Source organism: Ranitomeya variabilis, chromosome 4 (genome assembly GCF_051348905.1).
Source record: "Ranitomeya variabilis isolate aRanVar5 chromosome 4, aRanVar5.hap1, whole genome shotgun sequence".
Classification (NCBI taxonomy): domain Eukaryota; kingdom Metazoa; phylum Chordata; class Amphibia; order Anura; family Dendrobatidae; genus Ranitomeya; species Ranitomeya variabilis.
Window position 1 is genome coordinate 560,214,529 of NC_135235.1, and position 21,641 is coordinate 560,236,169.

The window sequence follows — 21,641 nt, forward strand, 5'->3', positions numbered from 1 at the left end:
AACAAATCGGGTCCACTCCACCACGGGTTATACCCCCCTATCTACTGCTGTTTGGAAGAGCTGGACGAGAGATCATGGAGCTGAATTTGGAACAGCCAGAGAAGCTGATGGAGTGAACTGTTACTTCATGGGTGAAAGAGCATCGGCAGCGATTATAAATGGTACAGTGGTAAACCAACTCAAGAGATACAGCTCCAACCCGGAGACCGAGTATTAGTCAGAGAGAAATGCCCCAAGGGAAAACTAAATGAGAGATTGGAAGTGCAGCCATACAGAGTAATCGAGTGAGTGTATGCTGATGGCCTGGCTTACAAAGTGCAGATTGAGAGTAGTAAGTCCGCCCCTACAGTACTTCACAGAAATATGCTGCAGCCCTGCCGGTCTGAAGTCTGTCCTGCCCATTGCCGCCTGACAGCACTACTCCACTTCCTGAATCGGTCATGCCTGATGGGGAAATTGATGTTGAGTGGTGGACCGTCCCTGACGCAGTAGAGGGTCCTCATCTGTACAGATACGGTAATCCTGTGGATGTACCACTACCGCCACGCGAGGCAAGACCCCACTATGACTCCTGCAACATGTGTTCCTCTGGAAGATAGTCAAGCCTTGCCTGAAAGCCAAGAGCTCTGGAAATCCCAGAGGTCTACTGCAGGGATTCCACCAGTCCGATACGTAGAACAGTGTACTCTGTCTGTTTTTCCAACTTTGTTGCCTCTTCTATAGGTGCTGTTTCCGCCATGCATGTTCCTTCATTACACTGTGAACTTGATGCTGTGATGGCCGAGGACGACCATCATTAAATAGGGAGGCATGTAGGGGGGTGCTGTTATGGACAGTAAGGAACACACTGCCACTTTAAGAGACAGCACCCCTTTGTCTGGTGTGATGGAATGTTCTGCTTCCTCCTGCAATAGACTGTTTAAATGAACTACCCTCGGCTAAGGGGAGGAGTTGAGCCTTGGGTGTGTGTGAGCAGAAGCTGCTGCAGAGAACATCTGTGCTAAGCTTGTACCTGTGAACGAGGTCCACACCCTGGGACGGAGTGGACTCGTGAAATTGGAAGGACTCTTCGGGTGTAGCAAGGGTAGCTGTCCTGTGCTAGTTTGAGAAGCCACGAAGATACCGAGAAAGGGATTTATAGTTTCCAGGAGCACCTCCAGGACCCAGAAGCAAGGAGAAGACCACGTTTCATGGAGCTGGCAGAGAGCCATGCGCACCACCGTACTAGACTGTTGGGGGCCCCCCGGGACTGGATCTGAGTCCCCAACATCACCGTGAGTTTGTTCCTGTTTTGTGCACATATAGGGGCCTAGTGTACGCTTCAACAGACAGAACACGGCAGCTGTGTGGCCTGCTTAGTAGAGGCCAGGGAGGCTATACGTAGAGCAAAATCATTCTTTCTTTATTGTTTGCTTGTGTGACGTATATTGAGTCTGTAATAGTTGGAGCACCGTGCTATTTGACGGCCCAGCTAAAGAATACAACTCTTGTAAATTATCTTTTGCTATTGCATATCCCTGTTTGCACCTTCCTCATCCACTTTATTCCTTGCCTTCCAATAAATTTACCTTTGTTGGTTGCACCTCATCTTGTGTACGGTAGTCTTCCTGCACCGTGGTGGTCCCCCAGCCATCTCTTCACCTGGTCAGAGTCTCAAAGGGGCCTCGAAAATTTTGCTAGTATGGGGCCCCAAAATTCCTAGTGGCAGCTCTGCATGCACTCCAATAACCCTTTGAAACCACGTACTGAATGGCCACATGAAACAAAAGTTCACATTTTTTTATTACCATAAATTTTGTCCTTGAAGTAAATGCAAGGCCTGGCCGTAATTTACATGCACCACAATCTCCGTTGGAAGAAAAGTGGAGAAGGGTCTCATAAAAATTTGTCACATTAAAAAGGAGCGCTTCACCTATACTTGGAATGCCCATACACTAAGTATGGGCTAACAAACATTTCCCCCTGGAAGGGTACACCTTTTTTTTTTTAATTATTTACAGGCATCATCATTATTATTATAGCACCATTTATTCCATGGCGCTTTACATGTGAGGAGGGGTATACTTAATAAAAACTAGTACAGTATAATAGAAGTCACAATGGTACAGGAAGAGAGAGGATCCTGCCCACGAGGGCTCACAATCTACAAGGGTTGGGTGACGATACAATACGCGAGGGTAGAGCTGGTCGTGCAGTGGCTTGGTCGAGCGGTGGTTACTGCAGGTTGTAGGCTTGTTGGACAAGGTGTGTCTTCAGGTTCTTTTTGAAGTTTTCGATGGTAGGCGAGAGTCTAATATGTTGTGGTAGAGAGTTCCAGAGTAGGGGGGATGCGCGGGAGAAATCTTGTATGCGATTGTAGGAAGAGGAGATAAGAAGGGAGTAGAGAAGGAGATCTTGTGAGTATCAGAGGTTGCATGCAGATAAACACCCTTTCCAAAAAATAGAGTGACTATTGCATCATGGTATACCTTCACTCTATAGAGTGACTATTGCATCATGGTATACCTTCACTCTCCTGTTTTAGTGGTGGTGCCAAAAGAGATGTGGAGGATGTCCTCATATGTCTCTATTCCCAATTTAAAGGAGTGGGTCTTCTACATTTTGAATGTCCATACACTAAGGCTACTTTTACACTAGCGTCTAATAAATTAGCATAGAGCCACATATGGGTCTAATTAGAGACAGAAAAAACTCCCCAGCAATATATATATATATAATATGAAAATGGAGTAATAAAGCTGCCAGTATGGTATAAAAAAGTAACATTTATTAGATAAAGATTTAAAAATCCAATGAACGACTAGTGCAATACAATCAATAATTAGAGGGTTACTAAGGAAACAGGTAACAAACCCCACACATAAAACCTACAATAAACGACTTGAGGTCACAGATGCCAAACAGTAAGTATGCCAATAATACAGCATTAATGACTGCATGGAGCTCCAAATAGTACAAAAGTAATAGAGAGAATAACTAAACAGTCTATGCCTGGACCTCACCCACATCAGCCGTGGTAAATGTGTGGAGATGCCAGCCCCTACGCGCGTTTCGCGTAGGCTTCTTCCGGGGGCCGTATAGCGTGTGTCACTAACAAGATGTTTTATAGGGCTACCGCACCTGAACGTAATGAACGGACTACGTCTCTGGCGCATGCACGAATGATGTCAGCGCCGGAACTAGCATCATCGCTCGGCACTCCGGGCAGAGCGTGCAGCCAAGGAGCCATAGCCATGGCAACCGTGACTCGCATGCCAAACCCAATGGAAGCCGGCGGCGATGCACTGTCACGCCGACGTCACCGGCATGCGCACTAGTCCAAAGGAATAAGACAGTGGGAGCGGAACTTGGTAAGTAGTGCAAAGTATATAAGAGCCTTAGCACATATTCACTTTAAGGCTCTTATATACTTTGCACTACTTACCAAGTTCTGCTCCCACTGTCTTATTCCTTTGGACTAGTGCGCATGCCGGTGACGTCGGCGTGACGGTGCATCGCCGCCGGCTTCCATTGGGTTCGGCGTGCGAGTCACGGTTGCCATGGCTATGGCTCCCTGGCTGCACGCTCTGCCCGGAGTGCCGAGCGATGATGCTAGTTCCGGCGCTGACGTCATTCGCGCATGCGCCAGAGACGTAGTCCGTTCATTACGTTCAGGTGCGGTAGCCCTATAAAACATCTTGTTAGTGACACACGCTATACGGCCCCCGGAAGAAGCCTATGCGAAACGTGCGTAGGGGCTGGCGTCTCCACACATTTACCACGGTTGATATGGGTGAGGTCCAGGCATAGACTGTTTAGTTATTCTCTCTATTACTTTTGTACTATTTGGAGCTCCATGCAGTCATTAATGCTGTATTATTGGCATACTTACTGTTTGGCATCTGTGACCTCAAGTCGTTTATTGTAGGTTTTATGTGTGGGGTTTGTTACCTGTTTCCTTAGTAACCCTCTAATTATTGATTGTATTGCACTAGTCGTTCATTGGATTTTTAAATCTTTATCTAATAAATGTTACTTTTTTATACCATACTGGCAGCTTTTTTACACTAGCGTCGTACGACGCATGACGAATTGCGTCGTTGTGACGTACCGACGCAAGCAGTGAAAGCGCCGCACAATGGGGGCAGCGGATGCTGTTTTTCAACGCATCCGCTGCCCCATTGTGAGGTACAGGGAGGAGGGGGCGGAGTTCCGGCCGCGCATGCACGGTTGGAAATGGCGGACACGACGCACCAAAAAACATTACATGCAACTTTTTTGGTGGCGACGGTCCGACGCAACACAACGTAACCGTTGCACGACGGTTGCGACATGTGGCAATGTGTCGCACTGCATCGCTAATGCAAGTCTATGGAGAAAAAACACATCCTGCAAGCACTTTTGCAGGATGCGTTTTTTCTACAAAACGACGCATAGCGACGTGCAGTGCACGACGCTAGTGTGAAAGTAGCCTAAGTGTATGGGCTGACAAACATTTCTTCCTGGGGGGTACAAAATGTTTATTTTTGGTAAATATTTATGGGCATCATAACAACACCCTTGCCCAAAAATTCAGTGACTGTTGCATCACGGAATACCTTCACCCTCGTGTTCTAGTGGTGGTACCTGAAGAGACGTGGAGGATGTCCTCATATGTCTATATTCCCAATTTAAAGGAGTGGGTCTCCTACATTTTTTTGAATGCCCATACACGGCTGACAAACATTTCCCCCTGCGGGAGTAAAGATTTTTTTGGTTTCAAATTAGTAACGGGCATCATAAAACACCCTTGCACAAAACAAATTTTGTGACTTTGGCATCACGGGATCCGTTCACCCTGGTGTTCTACTGGTCGAGGATGAAGATGAGGAGGAGGATAGCAACAAACAGACCAAATCTGGAAGCGTATACCCATGTGTGGTTGTGAAGAGATGCATGAGAATATACCTCCTCAAAAACGAGAATGTATTAGAGGTTATGTTTCGCTGTTTTCATTCGGTGGTGTACAGAAGTCAGCATTTTTAGTTGACAGGCGGATGCGCTTATCAGTTGTAATTCCGCCAGCGGCACTAAAAACCTGCTCTGACAGAACGCTAGCAGCAGGGCAGGCCAGGATCTCCAAGACATAGAGAGCCAGTTCATGCCAGGTATCCAGCTTGGATACCCAATAATTAAAAGGCACAGAGGAATCACGAAGGATGTTTGTACGATCAGCAAGGTGCTCCCTCAGCATCTTCCCAAACATTGCACTTCTTGTGACAGCACCCCTTGCCTCTGTGCCGGCGCGATGGGGGATCTGAGAATACTGTCCCAGAACTTTGCCATTGTTCCCCTGCCTGTGCTGGATTGTACTTCTGTCTCTCTTTTTGTATTCCTTGGTTGCACAACAAAACTCTGACGTCTGCTGCCAGCATTGTCAGATGGGAATTTTTTTTGTAATTCCGCCATGAGGGCCCTCTGGTACTGCACCATTTTAGTACACCTGTCTGCCTCTGGAAGAAGAGATTGAAAGTTCTCCTTGTAGCGTGGGTCTAGAAGTGTCACCAACCAGTAATGAGTGTCACCAAAAATTTTAATAATGCGAGGGTCACAGGAAACGCAGGGCAACATAAAGTCAGCCATGCCTGCCAGATTGCTAACAGGCAAGACGTCCGTGTCCTCGCCAACAGGATGACTGACCATGCTGTCCTCCTCCTCATTCTCTTTATCCTTGTCCTCAGGCCATCCACGCTGAACAGACAGTATGACAGATGTTCTTGTAGTACCATCTATAGCGCATTAACGTAGCTCCTGTTCTTCCTCTTCCTCTTCCTCATTGTCTACCAATCCACATTGGTCAACATGAGGCTGGGCTGTGTGTAATCCCCCTGTATGGTTCCTTGCTCCATGTCCTCTTGCTCCGCCTGCAATACATCTTCTTTAATAATTGTGAGCAGAGAGGTTTTCAGAATGCAGAGAAGCGGCATGGTGACACCAATTATGGCATCATCGCCTCTCACCATCTTGGTGCAGTCCTCAAAGTTTTGGAGGATGGTATATGTCTGACATCCATGTTCACTCCTGAGGTCTTATGTGTGGAGTCTATACTGAATATCGATGGCCTTGTTGATGTTGGTAGTCAACAACTGCCCTCTTCTGCTCACAAATCCTTTCCAACATATGCAGCATAGAGTTCCAGTGCATGGGGACATCACATCACACACCATTCGGTGAGCCGGAAGCTGCAAACGCTGCTGAAGCACAGGAAGGGTGTGAGCTCACCTTGCCTCAGAGCCGCCACCAGGTTCCGGCCATTGTCACACATGACCATGCCTGGCTGTAGGTTCAGCAGTGTCATCCAAAAATCTGACTGCTCTGTCAGCGTTGTTCACAACTCTTCTGCATTGTGCGGTTTGTCACCTAAGCAGATTAGCTTCAGCACAGCCTGTTGCCACTTGGCTGAGGCAGTGCTTCCAGCTTCTGACTGATGTGCTCATTTCAGAGATGGAGGCTGAAGAGGAGGTGGAGGAGGAGGAGGAGAAGGTGCAGGAGCTGTAGACTGTGGGGGGCAACCCCGATTGATGTAGGGCCCCCCAATCCTCGGCGTCGAGAGGATACATTCCATCCCAAGGTCTGAATGGGTCCCGTCTTCCACTATGTTAACCCAGTGTACCGTCAGTGAGATGTACCGTCCCTGCCCACAAGAACTTGTCCACGTGTCCATGGTTAGGTGGGCTTTCCCAGTAACAGCATTGTTGAGGGCATGGATAATGACATTGGACATGTCCTGGTGTAATGCCGGTACAGCACACTGGGAGAAATAGTGGCGACTTTGGACCGAGTTCCTTGGGACGGCTGCCACCATCAGGTTGTGGAAAGCTTCCATCTCAACAAGCCTAAAAGGCAACATTTTGAGCGCAGGCAGAAGAGAAATGACAGAATTTAGTACTGTGGCCTGTGGGGTATTGGCTGCTTGTGTTCCAATGACTGGGGTCTAGACAACTGAAGGCTGTGCTGGGACAAGGATGTGGATGGGCTTGATGATGGTGCTAGTTGAATGTGGGCAAAAACAGGTGCAGGGCACGAGGCATCTTTGCATGCACCGTGGACTGGGGATTAGCTTGTACACCAAACAGTGGAAGATGCAGTGGTGTCACCTGCAGACAGTGTTCCTGGAGCCTGGGGTTCGGCCCACAAAGTCGGGTGCTTTGCGGCCACGTGCCTGATCATGCTGGTGGTGGTCAGGCTGGTAGTTTTGCTACCCTTGCTTATGCGGGCATGGCAGGTACTTCAAATAGCTTGTTTGAGGTTATTGTCAGAGTCTTTAAAAAATAACCAGACTCGGGGAGATCTAACAGTTGGAATGGCAACTTCCGTCATGTTGGTGTTACGGGGAACGGATGCACGACTTCTGTCTGCGGCCACCACACTGCTTCTTCCTACCTGTTGGTGTGCTATGCCTCCTTTCCCATGTGTGTGTGTGCTGTCCTCGCTCTGCATGTCCTCCTGCCAGGTTGGGTCAGTTACTATATCATCCACCACCTCGTCTTCCACATCCGCACTTTGCTCATCCTCCTGACTTTCTGGTAATTGTGCTCCTTATCGTCCACCTCTTGTGACACTTTCCCACCATTGCCTTTGTGTGACCGTGACTGCTCAAATATTTGGGCATCACTACATGCAATCTCATCTTGCCACACTTCAAGTTGACCGGCCGAGAGTCCAGAATCATTAAAGGGAAAAGTGAACTGCTCTTCGGAGTGTCCAAGTATGGGATCAGTTGTTTCAGGGCACTCGGCATGGTGGGAGGAAAGAGGATCAGGGTGAGGAATATCCGGGCCACACACACAGCTACTCAGACTTGACCATGTGGAAGACGTGGTGGTGGTGGCTAATTGACTGGAAGCATTAGGCTACTTTCACACTAGCGTCGGGCTCGGCCTGTCGCAGTGCGTCGGGCCGAGGTTACCGACGCTAGCGTTCTCTGCGCCGCACAACGGGGGCAGCGGATGCATTTTTCCAGCGCATCCGCCGCCCCATTGTGAGGTGCGGGGAGGTGGGGGCGGAGTTCCGGCCGCGCATGCGCGGTCGGAAAAAGCGGACCGTCGGCGGCAAAAAACATTACATGTAGCGTTTTTTGGTGCCGACGGTCCGCCACAACACGGCACAACCGTCGCACGACGGTTGCGACGTGTGGCAATCCGTCGCAATGCGTCGCGTAATGTTAGCCAATGGAGAAAAATCGTATCCTGCAAGCACTTTTGCAGGATGCGTTTTTTCTGCAAAACGACGCATTGTGACGGATTGCAGTTAACGCTAGTGTGAAAGTAGCCTTACCAGCTATCCAACCAACAACCATTTCACCCTGCTCTGGCTTCAATAGTAGTGTACTGCGGTCCCCTAGAAACTGGGACTGGAAGGTCGAGCGAGAAGATGTGGGTCTTTGTTGTTGCCCACTTTCACCTTGGCCACGGCCTTGTCCTCTGCATGTACCATCAGCATCACGTCCACTTCCCCTTCCCTTGCCAATTTTTAATGGACTATGAAAATATTTTAAAAGTTCAATACAAATGGATTAATTTTGAGAAAACTAATATGTGATCAGGGTGCCGAAAAAACACACTTTTAATTCAATGGAATGTTGGTAATTTTTTTATTTTGTTTTTAACAAATTTTATTAATATCTAGGGTAAGATACACCTAAACCAGTTCAGAGGATCACTCAAATGTAACAATTTTTAACCCACAGATTGTGGTTTCTCTGTCAGACGCCTCCTCTATGTTCAATATGTGGCGTTTTTTATTTTTTGAACAGAAAATTACTGTCACAAAGTAGGCTAACATCGCCAAAAAAAGTGGAATGTATGCCTGAAAAGCAAGTTTTTGTAGCCCACAGATAGACCTGGCATCTGACTGAGATAACAGACTGATCAAAATGTGGTGTGGCCTTGATTTTTTTGGGCCCACCAAAATTGTTTCAATATGTAGGCTATGACACTAAAAAAAAAAAAAAAAAATTGGAGTACTAAAATTGTAAAATATTTAGCGCAATTAGATGTGATGCTTGTGGCGTACAAATCACAGTTATAAATATAAGAACTGTGGCTAAATATTTTTGGGCCAGCTAAAGATTTTTTGGTCAGCAAAATGGTGTCCAAAAATGTTGTAAGACAATGCAAAAATTACGATAGTACGAAAAAAAAGGCCAGAATTTTCTGTGCACTCACATCTAATGCCTAGGACAAAAAAAAAAGTTTTAAATTGTTAGATTTTCATGCTCTTGTATTAAAATTACCGGGCTGTAGTCTGCAGTGTGACCAAGCAAATAAATGTAGAAAAAAGGGGGCTATGGATTGCTTTGTAATAAAGTTAGCAGGTGTAAGGTTAAAAAAAAAAAAAAATCAGCCACGGATACCTGCAGCTAGGTATATATAAAATACGCAGCAGCAGACAGTAATGGAGCCTTTTGATGTATGCAGTGAGAGAGAGCTATGTACTCACGTACAGTGCCTGCATGCCTTGCAGTAATGTGGATATGCGCACATAGACTCCCCTGCCTTCCTAGCACAGCAATATATACCTCCTAATTAGCCCTAAAAAGAACTGTTGGTTTATCAGGATTTGTGGATTGAATAATTGTAGACCCACACTAACGAAGAAAAGAACGAATCTAACCATATCTCATATCTAATTCTTTTGATCCGCAGCGGTTTTCATGCGGATTTTTCTGCACCATTAGCACAGCATTTTTTTTCTATTGATTTACATTGTACTGTAAATCACTTTGCGGATCTGCGGCGTTTCTGCGCGGAAAAAAACGTTGCGGATCCGCACTACATCCGCATCGTGTGCACACAGCCAAACATCATCATTTCTCCATTTTTCTCATCCTAAAAATTAACAAATGTTTTTACATCTGTATAGTTATCCGTATTTCTGTTTTTCATATCCATATTAGATTCAGTTTTTTTGTGAACAATCTTATAAATATTATAGGTCACATCCAATTTCTTAGCTTCATAACTGAAATAGAGGACCCGTAAAATATACGTGACATATGAATAGCAACTTTTATGTGATTCGTTTTTTGAGCACCCATTCATTTATAGTAATTGAGTCTGATCAGAAATATGGAACAAAATAGCACATGCTGAGATTTTTTTTTTTTTTTACAAGCAAACCATCAATCCGTGTGTAGAAACGTTCATCTGAACTAACATTGTGGCCGATTCATTAGTACACACCAGTCTTAACAAATGGTTCGATGGAGTCAGGGTCTGTGCACATGTTGCGGATTTGGCTGCGGATCCGCAGCAGTTTTCCATGCGGTGTACTGTACCATGTAAATATATGGAAAACCAAATCCGCAGTGCACATGCTGCGGAAAATACCGTGCCGTGCAGAAACGCTGCGGTTTATTTTCCGCAGCATGTCAATTCTTTGTGTGGATTCCGCAGCGTTTTACACCTGCTCCATAATTGGAATCCGCAAGTGCAAAAATGATGGTGAAATGTGCACAAAAACCGCGGTAAATCAGCAGGTAAAACGCAGGGTGTTTTACCTGTGGATTTTTCAGAATCTGCACGAAAAAATCCACACACAAATCCACAACGTGTGCACATAGCCTCAGATGCGCCAAAGTCATTAACTGTGGTAGCATTTCTGGCACACAAAGCAGGTGGACATGGTTATATTCCTTACCACCATAGCTCCATCTCAACTCCACTCATGTTGACGGAGATGCTTCATACTGAGTCACCAAACACCAAAACTTACAACATTTTGCCACAACTCCGCCTTGCACCTTAAATTTTGTGACTTTTCAGCATTTTTTTTTTACTCAAGTTTTCTGGCAAAAACCCTTTGATGAATCGCATCCATTGACTTGCATTGGTCAGTGTTGTTTCCATATGCTATGCATTTCACATACGGCACGCTGATCAATAATTATACAATGGTCTGAACGAGCCCTAAGGCTGTGTGCACACGTTCGGATTTTTCGCATTTTTTCGCTATAAAAACACGATAAAAACACTTAAAAAAGCATACATATGCATCCCATCATTTATAATGCATTCCACAATTTTTGTGCATATGTTGCGTTTTTTTCCACGAAAAAAATGCATCGCGGAAAAAAACGCAGCATGTTCATTAATTTTGCGGCTTCCCACTATATTATTGCATTGTGAACCTCCGGAAAAATCCGCACAAAAAACGCAAGAAAAACACATGCGGATTTGTTGCAGAAAATGTCCGGTTTTGTTCAGGAAATTTCTGCAAGAAATCCTGACGTGTGCACATAGCCTTAGCCAAGTATGTTGATAACAGGTTGCAACAACCGACTGGATCTCTGCTGCCTGTTGTACATGACTCATACTTGATCTAGTAATCCAACTTCCCAATGTGCTAGGTGTGAATAAATCCACGCTGCACCCTGCCACTGCCCCAATCCTCATAAATCAGAACATATGGTGGGGAAGACAGGTGATCACCTAGAATCCTGCTACAAATACCTGAAAGATCTCACGAGACTGAAGTTGGTTTCTTATTCGTCAGTTTCTTATTCGGCAATTTTTTCTTTTCTGTTTTTTATAGGTTTAACAACAAAAAATAATCATCACAATAATAAAACACAATGCAGTGAGGAGCCCTGATGTGAATACGCTTAAAAACGGCTACAAAAACAATAAAACTGGCACAAAAATGGGCATCAAAGTGGGCACCAAAGAGCGCTGAAGAAAGGGTTAAATGCCTTTGGGCCACTGATCTCACACTGCTGACATATAGAACAAGGCGCCCCACATCCAAACCAGTTATTTCCAGCCTGGCCCAAATGGGTTCTGGGCATCAGAACTGGCATCAAAGTAGGCAGACAGTCAATTTTGGCCATTTGAATAAGTAACTGATGTTTTTAAGGGGTTAAATGCCTTTGGGCCAATGATCTGACACTTAAAAGACACAGAAAGTGATGCCCTGCATCAAACCCAGGTCCCTTCAGCCTGGCCCAAATGGGTTCTGGGCACCAGAACTGGCATCAAAGTGGGCAAACAGCCCATTTTCACAGATTTGAATAAGTAACTGATGTTTTTAAGGGGTTAAATGCCTTTGGGCCACTGATCTGACACTTAAAATACACAGAAAGTGATGCCCTGCATCAAACCCAGGTCTCTCCAGCCTGGCCCAAATGGGTTCTGGGCACCAGAACTGGCATCAAAGTGGGCAAAGCCCATTTTCACGGATTTGAATAAGTAAATGATGTTTTTAAGGGGTTAAATGCTTTTTGGCCACTGATACGACACTTAAAATTCACAGACAGTGATGCCCTGCATCAAAACCTGGTCCCTCCAACCTGGCAAAAATGGGTTCTGGACATCAGAACTGGCATCAAAGTGGGCAAACAGCCCATTTTCACAGATTTGAATAAGTAACTGATGTTTTTAAAGGGATAAATGCCTTTGGGCCACTGATACGACACTTAAAATACACAGAAAGTGATGCCCTGCATCAAACTCAGGTCCCTTCAGCCTGGCCCAAATGGGTTCTGGGCACCAGAACTGGCATCAAAGTGGGCAAACAGCCCATTTTCACGGATTTGAATAAGTAAATGATGTTTTTAAGGGGTTAAATGCCTTTGGGCCACTGATCTGACACTTAAAATACACAAATACTGATGCCCTGCATCAAACCCAGGTCCCTCCAGCCTAGCCCAAATGGGTTCTGGGCACCAGAATTAGCATCAAAGTGGGCAAATATAGTGGGTTGGTGTCGGGAATGCCTTGGTTACAGCATCAAAACCCTGTTATTAACTGGGTTACTGAGGAAATTGTTCAATGGTCCTTATCTAAGTCCTTGAAGTGTGTATCTGTGTTGTCTGTCAGTCTGGAAGCTATTCCGGAGTATCTGAAGGTCTTTGAAGACGTGTTCTCTGAAAGCGAGACTGAGGTTCTACTGCCACATCCATCTTTTAATTGTGCCATCAATTTAATCTGTCTTGTCCTGAGCGGCTGGCCATGAAGGAGTATATTGCCGAGAGTCTTCGTAAGGGGCATATCCGCCCTTATGTTTCTCCTGTGGCAGCTGGCTTTTTCTTTGTAAAGAAAAAAGATGGTGGTTTGAGTCCTTGCCTCGACTTTCGGGAACTCAACAAAATCACTGTGAGAAACACGTACCCACTTCCTCTCATTCCTGACTTGTGTAACCAGTTGTCTGGGGCCAAATGATTTTCAAAGTTGGATTTGTGGGGAGCCTATAATTGGATAAGTGTTTGAGAGGGAGACGAGTGGAAGACGGCGTTTCTCACGTGAGAAGTTCTTTTTGAGAATCTTTTTACGTCCTTCGGGCTAACAAACACCCCTGGCCATTTTTCAAAATTTTATTAATATTGTGTTTGCTGATCTGATCGGTCACTTTGCGATTATTTACCTTGACGACATCTTGGTTTACTCCCCTGACAGTGAAACCCATTTTCACTATTCGCGTACTGTCCTTCATAGACTCAGGGAAAAACTACTTTTTTCAAAATTTGAAATGTTAATTTTTTGTACAGGAGTTATCATTTTTGGGTTTGATTGTTTCCAATGAGGGGTTTCGCATGTGCAGCGCCCCAGAGTCCTGGTCGTTGCAGTACTGTGGCTCTGCCACTAAGGGGAGCCATGGTACGTTCGATGGCACTGAAGGAGTTCCTCCAATCAGGTATCACAGACACCAATATGTTTCACAGCAGGGCCTCCGGGGGGAGCTAAGGGTGCTATTCATTAGGCCACTCCCCACCATAGTGGATAAACTGGGGGTCAGGCAGGAAGTTAGAGAGAACGCTGACGGGATTGAACAGAGCAACACCCTGTGGCAGAGGGTGTTGTGAAGGGAGAGACTGTAGGGTCTCTGCCAGGGGTGGGATCCTGGCAGAGGCTTGGCATTGAGAGAACGTAACGGGACCGTGCCTGCTCAGCTTAGCGGCAGTGCCCAAGAAAGGACTAGAAGCGAGGCAGATTGTGCTGAGTGAGAAACGAGATCAAGCAGAAGGAGAATACCAGCAGGGGTTTTGTTGAAAGAGGCAGCACCCTGCTGAGGCGCAATACCGGTGGCCGGAACGCCGAGGGAGTGGATTAGAATACAGCTTCAAGCCATACTCCAAACAGCGGCAGGACAGTCGGTCTCAGGCGGGCTGTCTACCACATATCACCTATGAAGTCTTGGGGGGCAATTGCGGGAGAGGGGCGTCTCTAGGGTCCCGGAAGAACTCCAGGCCTACCTGACAAACGGGTGCCATTCCAACCTGAATACAGGGAGGGGTGGATTACAGAGGAACATCAAATCGAGTTGTGAGGGAACTTAAGAAACAGACACAACCGTTGTGGGGTCACTTTCCGTGAGCACAGCAGGGAAGGACTACAACACATAGCGCTAGAAGGAAGGCACAGATTTCCACCTGAGAGGAGGACTCTGGAGGTGCCATTGGACCGGCTGGACTTGCGTAGCCTGGTGAACCGTGTTCTGGACTGAGGACTCAGAGATCTCCAGTAAAGAGGTAAAGAGACTGCAACCTGGTGTCCTTGTTATTTACTGCGACCTGCACCCCACAACTGCACCGCTACATCGCTATCATCACTACCAACACCCACACCTTGCATTCTACTGTGCGCCCCCCACGGCAGGGTCACGGACCGGGGCCTAGCCGCCGTGACAACTCCAGAAGCAGAGACTCAGAGGCCCGGTACCGGGTACCCCTCGGCCCTGCGGCGGTGGAGCGGGGCGCGACAGAACTTGGCGTCACGAACAGGATCTACTTAAGCCTGAAGAATCAGGTCATGTGTGCCTAGAGACTGATTTACTGTACTTTATTGTAAGACTGTGCTGCGCCAGTTGCCGCCAAAATCCGCCGCCATTACAGCGCTGAGGAGAGCGCAGGAAGAGAAGAGGGGCGTGAAGTGGGCGTAGGCAAGCTGGAGAGCGCGAACAACAATGGCCGCCCAGTCTAAGTATTTCTGTGTCCTGAGGACGTGCCCGTCAACAGCTGAGGTACGCCTCCTGATCTTGGTCGGAGGGTGGAGACCATGGGGACGGGGCCGCCCACGGAAGAGACCGCGGGAAGAAGACGCGGGAGAGGAGAAAAAGATGGCGACCCCCGGAGCACCATGCGGAGCTGACCCGGCCCGGCCTGAGGCTGCGCAGCCTGGGGTAGCCCCAGAGATACCAACACTGCGGGGTCTGACCCTCGCAGGGCCACAGATGGGACGACCCCCTGTACCGATGTCCGCGGAGTGCGCGGCTGCAGCCGAGGCCCGACAGTTAGCACGCCGGCTGAAAGAGGATGCCCATGTGCTTGCTCGGATGGGTCAACCAACGGAGATCCGCTTGTCCCCAGTATTCCCCGCTCCGTCCCACCTGGCCGCGTCTGAAGGTACGCTACCGACTCCGGACCTGAAAATAATCCCGGACGCCGAACACTTCCGGCGTCTGATGGCCGCCTGGCGGAGCCGACCCCAGCCGGCGGAGCAGATTGATTTGATTGACGCGCCGGAGATTCCGACCTCGCACTGGGGTGTGGTGGTGGCCTTTAATCCCCGGTATGGAAGAGGGGTGATTCAGGAAATTGGAGAGCCGCTGCAGGTCCGCGTGGATCGGGAGGAGGTGGAGCCTTGCAGCGGGAGGCTTGATCGCGACCTGGAGCCAGGAGATGCCGTCACCTATACGAGGTGAAAGAGGGACGCCAGTGAGACGGGCTGGTTCGCTCGAGGGGTCCAGCGATGCATCGCCCTCCAGGCTGCTGCTGGGACACCAGAAGGGGATAGTCCCGGAGGAAAGGCAGCAGAACCCGGCCCCGCGGAACCGCAAGGAGCCCAGCCTCGCCGCACTCCAGAGGGACGTGTGCCCCTGCCGACAAGGAGGACCCCCCGGAGGGGAATCTTATCCTTACTGGGACCAGAACGGCGTCCTGGCTCACCGGGCCGATCTGTTGGTCTGGTGAGGCCAGAAAAGAGATCACCTTCCGCAGAACCTCAGTAAGACATTGTTGTCAGAAAATGTAAATAGTTGCTATTTTATTGTTTTAACTATTCCTGATTGTTTGCTGCTAAAACCCGTCCAGGGTAAACTTTAAAAGGTGACCCCTTTGTTGACCCGGGGTCACTATTGTTGTTTTCCAGAAGTTTTACACAAACTGCAGTAATCATGGACTGTGCATGATTCGAACTTCCTTGTAAATAGTTGCACCTTCTTAAGGGTGCCTCCTACTGGTTTTAGTTAAAAGACACTTTGCGAAGATGCCATTCCGGAGCCTTTGCGTGGACTGGTAGGCTGAGAAGACGAGCTACCTCAGAAAGGCTTGGTCCCCTCTTAAAGGGGATGCGTGGAATTGAACTTGAAAGCGATACTGTTTTAGAACGGTAATATGATGATGCTTTGAGAAAGAATGTAACTGTTTTACATGAAAAGTTATATGTGTTTAAATTGTTTGAATTGTGAAATCTGAAAATAATGTTTTGCGAAAGGAAAAGATGCAGAGAGCCCGCAGGGGTAGAAGTAGAGATCTGCATAGTTGAAAGTAAAGAAGTAATGATGAAGGTGAGGATAGAAGGTAAACCCTGCGTCCCCATAGAAAGTTACTTTGTTACTAAGGACAGAAAGCGAACCCGTAGGGGTTAGAGAGTGAGTCCTTAAAGGAGCCGAGTAGAGCTGGCTCAGAGTTCTTTAAACGAAAGGAATGTTATGTCTATACTATGTATAGTAGCGAAAGGCAGTAGGCCCTGGCTGAACGGGGCGGTCCTGTAAAAGAAAGGAGAGGCAGTAGGTCTGGTGCCATAGGGACAGGCGGTCCTGCAGGTTCAAAGTAGGAGAATGTGAAGTTACCCTACCCTGTAATGTGATTATAGGAAGGCCTTTGGTAAACTAAGAGTGTATGTTTCTTAAAGGCAATGTTAATTTATTGTTCCAGAATTTGCACTAAGTAGAATACCCGGTTGGGTAACAGGAGTTATGTATAGCCTGTAATTTATAATGTTGACTATGTTTGTAACGTTAAAAGTGTCCTCACCTCCCATAAAGGGAAGCCTGTTCAAGTATACTTATTGTTTTGCACTCAACAAAATTGTATGTCTGTTTACTAATCTGTATTGTTGTTTTTCTTCCCAGTCCCGGAGTACTGTGTTTAACCAGGGGGGAGTGCAGCGCCCCAGAGTCCTGGTCGTTGCAGTACTGTGGCTCTGCCACTAAGGGGAGCCATGGTACGTTCGATGGCACTGAAGGAGTTCCTCCAATCAGGTATCACAGACACCAATATGTTTCACAGCAGGGCCTCCGGGGGGAGCTAAGGGTGCTATTCATTAGGCCACTCCCCACCATAGTGGATAAACTGGGGGTCAGGCAGGAAGTTAGAGAGAACGCTGACGGGATTGAACAGAGCAACACCCTGTGGCAGAGGGTGTTGTGAAGGGAGAGACTGTAGGGTCTCTGCCAGGGGTGGGATCCTGGCAGAGGCTTGGCATTGAGAGAACGTAACGGGACCGTGCCTGCTCAGCTTAGCGGCAGTGCCCAAGAAAGGACTAGAAGCGAGGCAGATTGTGCTGAGTGAGAAACGAGATCAAGCAGAAGGAGAATACCAGCAGGGGTTTTGTTGAAAGAGGCAGCACCCTGCTGAGGCGCAATACCGGTGGCCGGAACGCCGAGGGAGTGGATTAGAATACAGCTTCAAGCCATACTCCAAACAGCGGCAGGACAGTCGGTCTCAGGCGGGCTGTCTACCACATATCACCTATGAAGTCTTGGGGGGCAATTGCGGGAGAGGGGCGTCTCTAGGGTCCCGGAAGAACTCCAGGCCTACCTGACAAACGGGTGCCATTCCAACCTGAATACAGGGAGGGGTGGATTACAGAGGAACATCAAATCGAGTTGTGAGGGAACTTAAGAAACAGACACAACCGTTGTGGGGTCACTTTCCGTGAGCACAGCAGGGAAGGACTACAACACATAGCGCTAGAAGGAAGGCACAGATTTCCACCTGAGAGGAGGACTCTGGAGGTGCCATTGGACCGGCTGGACTTGCGTAGCCTGGTGAACCGTGTTCTGGACTGAGGACTCAGAGATCTCCAGTAAAGAGGTAAAGAGACTGCAACCTGGTGTCCTTGTTATTTACTGCGACCTGCACCCCACAACTGCACCGCTACATCGCTATCATCACTACCAACACCCACACCTTACATTCTACTGTGCGCCCCCCACGGCAGGGTCACGGACCGGGGCCTAGCCGCCGTGACAACTCCAGAAGCAGAGACTCAGAGGCCCGGTACCGGGTACCCCTCGGCCCTGCGGCGGTGGAGCGGGGCGCGACACATGGATCCCAAGAAGGTGCAGGCTATTAGTGATTGGGTTCAGCCCCGTGACTTGAAGGGCTTGCAACTAGTGATGAGCGAGTATACTCGTTACTTGGGTTTTCCCGAGCACACTCGGGTGGTCTCCAAGTATTTATGACTGATCAGAGATTTAGTTTTCCTTGCCGCAGCTGCATGGTTTACAGCTACTAGACAGCTTGATTACATGTGGGGATTCCCTGGCAAACAGGCAACCCCCACATGTACTCAGGCTGGCTAGCAGCCATACATTATGCAGCTGCATCAACAAAAACTAAATCTCTGAGCAGTCACAAATACTCGGGAGACCACCCGAGCGTTCTCGGGAAAGCCCGATCAACGAGTATACTCGCTCATCACTATTTGCAACGCTTCTTGGGGTTTGCAAACTACTATCGAAAGTTCATCAAGTGTTTTTTGCAGGTAGTTAATAGTGATGAGCGAATATACTTGTTGCTCGGGAAATCTCCGAGTATTTGTGACTGCTCAGAGATTTAGTTTTTGTTGACGCAGCTGCATGATTTATGGCAATTATGGCACTTAGCCTCTCTCTTCCCACTGCCCTGTAGCGGTGGCAATGGGGTAATAGTTGGGTGGTTGATGTGACCTTTGAATTGTAAGGTCACATCAAGCCCGGCTTAGTAATGGAGAGGTGTCAATAAGACAGCTATCCATTACTAATCCTATAGTTGTTAGAGGTTCAATAAAGACACAGCCAGAATAAAGTCTTTTAATTAAATAAAACAATAAACACATTTTGCCATCTTTATTATTCAGCTAATCCATGAGACGCCCTCGATCTCCTGTAATGAATAAAAAAAACCAAACAACAATATACCTGTCCGTCGTTCTGTCCCACGCAGTAATCCATATCTGGGGAAAATACAGTTTGCAACCAGGACTGTGCTAAGATGCTACCAGCCCAGCTGCAAACTACTGGGGAATGAGGAGATACTGCCAGCGTAGCCTCAGTGACTAGCGGTGAAGTCACTGAGTCTACCCTCCCTGCTTGCCTGACCCGCGCTGAACTCTGGAGCGTGGGAAAATGCCAGTTCATTTTTCCACGCTGCAGAGTTCATTGCAGTTCAAGCCGGAAGGGAGGGCAGACTATGTGACATCAGCGCTAGTCTCTGTAGCTGCGCTGGCAGCATCTCCTCATTCCCCAGTAGTTTGCAGCCATGGCGGTTGCATTTCAGCACCGCTCCTAGTTGCAAACTGTATTTTCCCCAGATATTGATTACTGCGTGGGACAGAACGACTGACAGGTATGGTATATTGTTAATTTTTTTTAATTACAGGAGAACAAGGGCATTGTATGTATTAGCTGGATAATAAGGATGAAAAACTGTGTTTAGTGTTTTATTTCATTAAAAGACTTTATCCTGGCTGCGTCTTTATTGAACCTGTAACAACTATAGGATTAGCAATGGATAGGTGTCTTCTTGACACTTCTCCATTACTAAGCCGGGCTTGATGTGACCTTACAATATAAAGGTCACATCAACCCCCAAACTATTACCCCATATACCACCGATACAGGGCAGCGGGAAGAGAGAGGCTAAGTGCTGAAATTGGTGAATCTTAAAAATGCGACATTTCTGGGGAGGCTGAGAGCTAGTGTTTGAAGCCATGAGGGGGTCAATATCCATGGCCCCTTCCTAGGCTATGAATATCAGCCCGCAGCTGTCTGCATAGCTTTTTCTGGAATTTAATTATAAGGGTACCCCATGTCATTTTTGGGGGGCCACCCTATTTTTATAGCCAGTAAACACGAAAAATACAGCTGTGGGCTCATATTCATAGCCTGGGGAGATCCATGGGTATTAACCCCTTCTTAGGCTATAAACATTGGCCTCCAGTCGCTGGCTTTCCCTCTCTGGATTGGAAAATTACACGGGAGCCCGCAACATTTTTTCCCCCCAAAATAATCTTTTGTTAATTACATACATGTCCTCTAATTTGCACACACACTATACTAATTGTATTGATCACTGACATATACAGTACATATCTAAGTATTCTGCATCTACTTAGTGTATGTAAACCATGTCTTCTATCCTGTCGGCTCCAGCAGTGATTTTAGAGAGGCTGACAAATGAATTACCGGCTATTCTTCTATGTATCTCTCTCTGCAATATAAAGACTATATATATACAGTGTATATATATATTGTAGGGATTTCACTCGCTCAGGTGCGACGGCTGACACTTAGTAGGCAGGTTCCAACAAAAGTTCAAAGGTTTATTGCTTCATAAACTAGTTTAGCATAAACAGGAAAAACAAACAGCCTTTAACTCAGGCAAAAGGGAAAAAACAAGTGTCCATTCCTTCAGGCTCAGTGCTGGAGCCTCAACACACTGGAGGCTAGCACCTCCACACATATCCACTGTGTTAAACATTAGCCTGTCTTATATAGAGCTAACCACACCCAGTAACCCATCACATGATTAGCCATGTGGTCTGACATCACCACAGGTCCTGACATATAGGTAGCTATGGTTACATCACAGCGGCAAGCCATCTATGCGACACATATCTCCCGTCGATTAGACACCCTTTAGCCACGCTACATACCTCCCCCCTCTGCCTAAAGCCGTGGGGCTTGGCACTTTCCCCCACTAGACAAGGGATTCTTGACAGGGCATCAGCATTACCGTGCAGCTTTCCGGCCCTATGTTCCACATGGAAACAGAAGTCCTGCAGGGCTAAGAACCACCGGGTTACCCTAGCATTTCTACCCTTCGTTTCCCTCATCCACCTAAGTGGGGCATGGTCGGATATCAATCTAAATTTACGTCCCAGCAGATAGTACCATAATGTGTCCACCGCCCATTTTATGGCCAAGCACTCCTTCTCAACGACTGAGTAGTTCTTTTCAGACGAGGACAACTTCCTACCCAGATAGAGGACAGGATGCTCCTCCCCATGTAGCTCTTGGGAAAGGACTGCTCCCACCCCGACATCTGAGGCATCTGTCTGAAGAATAAACTCTTTTTTGAAGTTTGGGGCCATCAGAACGGGTTGCTTACACAAAGCCTCTTTCATTTCTTGGAAGGCTGACTCTGTTTCTTCGGACCACTTAACCATTGAGGCGCAGCCATCGTGGCGATGTTTGGGATGAACCTCCTGTAATATCCCACGATTCCCAGGAAGGCTTTAACTTGCTTCTTGGAAACTGGTTTTGGCCATGTTTGAATTGCCTCCACTTTACTGATTTGGGGTTTTATTTCTCCACGACCCACTATGTATCCAAGGTACTTAGCTTCTTCTTTACCCAAGGCACACTTCTTCGGGTTTATTGTAAATCCGGCCTTTCTTATAGCATCAAACACCGCTTGG